The sequence below is a fragment of the Bactrocera oleae genome, chromosome 2 (genome assembly GCF_042242935.1).
Source record: "Bactrocera oleae isolate idBacOlea1 chromosome 2, idBacOlea1, whole genome shotgun sequence".
Taxonomy (NCBI): Eukaryota; Metazoa; Arthropoda; class Insecta; order Diptera; family Tephritidae; genus Bactrocera; species Bactrocera oleae.
In genome coordinates this window covers 58840783-58843575 of record NC_091536.1, presented here as the reverse complement: position 1 = coordinate 58843575, position 2793 = coordinate 58840783, and the positions used below count along the sequence as shown (strand labels likewise).

General features: G+C 36.8%; 1 non-coding gene across 1 annotated transcript; it reads right to left on the bottom strand.

Moving 5' to 3' along the window:
• Positions 1 to 305: 305 nt before the first annotated feature.
• On the bottom strand, positions 306 to 1620 carry LOC106619269 (uncharacterized). The gene has a single exon (XR_011398096.1). It is a non-coding gene; the product is annotated as an uncharacterized protein (transcript).
• Between the last annotated feature and the right edge of the window lie 1173 nt (positions 1621 to 2793).

The following is a 2793-nucleotide window of genomic DNA, read 5'->3' as shown; positions in this document are numbered from 1 at the left end:
TCTTTGTATTTTTATTGAAACAATATTGATACACCGTTCACTTTCCAAAGCAACTTCCTAACTAACTCTTATTAGCTTCATGCTTTGCTAACTAATTTGATTTCAATGAACAATTTTTTGTTTCAAACTTGTATTTTCCTAAATCGGTTTGAGATTTCCCTGCAGGATAGATATATACCATATACCTATAAATGCATACATGTGTGTGAACTTTAGCATTTTTTAAATATTGGTGGTACACTTTCAAATATTTGTGGAATTCTTTATGCCACATCTGTCAATGCAATTTTCCGCAAACACTTGAGTAACTGGTCATTCGTCTTCTTTTGCTTTTATTGCATGCCACAAATGTCATGATGAAAACAAATGACTGACTGACTGACTGTTCATTGTGTATGATCAAGTTTACCATAATTTGCCTACAGCGCTCGACATATTTCTTTGATGAAATTCCAATTCACTCATGCAAGTCGTAAAATGTCCATATTAAAGAGCTTGCGTACATATGAGCTACGGAAGCGAAATTTTATGCAGATGAAGGAGTATCGAGTGACCAGAAATAAATAAATACTCATGCACAAATAGGTGTTTGGTATTTCTCGAATTATTCGTAAGTATAGGTATGCATGCAATGGTAATTATGTATGTTCATTTTGTATGCAAATATTTACTTGCATTTCGCAGTTTCATTACTCAAGCGATTTTAACCCCGACACCATCATCCATCGACTGCGTTTGTTACTCTATATGTTTGCTGTTGTCTGGCGATGAAAGGATACGACTATAAGTGGTTGAAGCATTACGACAATTAATCTCATACATGATGTCGTTCAACAAGCCTTCTTCGCTGCGGTCCTTGAAACAATCGCCACGCCGTCAAGTCTGAGCCGCGGGTGGTATTTCGTAAATATTGGAGTAAGCACACTGAACGCCGTCCACGCTTGCTTGCAACTTAAAGCTAAGTACACTGTCAATGGGAGACTTTGATTGCGGTAAATTTTCCTTTAGTTGTGGCAACACACATTCTTCGAAAACTTTTACCGCTAGAGGGGCTTCTTGCTGTTGTGCCCTGGCCAACGTCAGTTGGTTTGGGAGTAATACCGCTTTGTTGGTTTTACGCTTCGGTGAGTTTGCCTTTAGACGACCGAAGTTCGTTTTGACTCGCATTTCATGTGTCTGGGAGAGGTAGGGGTCTTGGAACGCTGAGCTCGGCATTGGTGCTGAAATCTCCATTTGACGTAGCTTCTCTCGTTCGATATATATTTTTTTACGAGGTAAGGTGATCTGCTTCCGCTTTTTGTGCACCTTGGCGCTGCTGTTATGTCATGCATATTTACGCTGTGTTGAATGGTGAAGCTTGTCGAGCTACGGAACATCATAGGAGAGGTTTGTGAAACAAACCTGGAAATTGAGTTTACCTCCTCAGCGTCCATCGCGACTTTCCGCAACGTGGATGTTTTACTTCTTAGTTTTATTATTTACATACATTTTTTTTAAAGAACTATTTATATTTTAAACTTGAAATTTCTATTTAAATGTCAAAACTTCCCGACGTTTCCTAGGTGTATACCTAATGTGAAAATAAAAGGAATAAAGTGTGTTGCGATGAAAGATATATAGTTCAAATAGCTATTGTAAATTTTATTATAATTTTCAAGTATTTTCTCAACGAATGTTTGCCTCTAAGTCAGCGCTACATATTATACAAACGAAATGTGTATTTTTTGTGAGCTGTAGTTACCGCTTGAGAAAATAAGCAAGCAACAAGTAAGTAATATGCCTCGGTGTGCTTCCTTATTACATTATGCTGTGTGCTGGACCGATCGTTTTCTACCATTCACCGTTATCCGACTCATGGAGATTCCAATAAAATCCAAGCCTAATAAAGCTAAAATCAGCTTGTATCTAAAGAGACGACAACGAAACCTATTACATGCGATCCCTACTGTAACTCAAATAATACGAGGTATAAGTTTCCAAGTTTTGTTCTGTACCACAAGCGTTACAAGCTCCCGGATATTTTCCGAATTTGGCAGAACTGTCATATATACTTAGTGTAGCTAAACTCGTAATTTATCTTTTCCATAGCACCCAAGCCTAGGTGATTTCTTTCGCAGCATGTTGCTACAGAATATAATCCTTTTTTTCACCTCACGATTATTTGTATTACCTAGAACTAATCGATATGGTATATAGTTATATATACATAAATATGAATTCCTCCGCACCCAAGAGATGTTGGTATTGTAGATGGGTGGAATCGAAAACTTATAAAGTGGTGTAACTAAGATCCGAATTAATAATAAAATCCGACACACTACTTTAGTACAGGGAACCATCGTAGTGAGAGGCAACTGTGATCTGAAAATTTTCAAAAGGCCCTTGCTAAAAAAATAATTATTTTGACACCTCCACAAACGATGGGAAAATGAGGAAAATCAGAAGATAACCACACCCTCTCCCCATATAACTGTTATGTTGAAAACAGCTAAAAGTGAGATAACCAAAAAGCTAAATAAAGACGTCAAAAGCATAAAACACTTAAGGGTGTCATTAGAAGCGATGTAAAAATTGGACAATAGGCGTTGCCTTCGATCTATGTACAAGGGAAATCCTATATCTCAGAAACTACTCAACCTATTTCAACGAAATTTGATTGGTTAATTATTTGTAATGTTACAGTTGAAAAATGGATCGGACAAAAACCACGCTTACTTTTCAAACATCATATAAAAAACTCCATATGATTCTCTCACTTTACAGCATATAAATAAAGTCCAAAAAAAGCTAAAA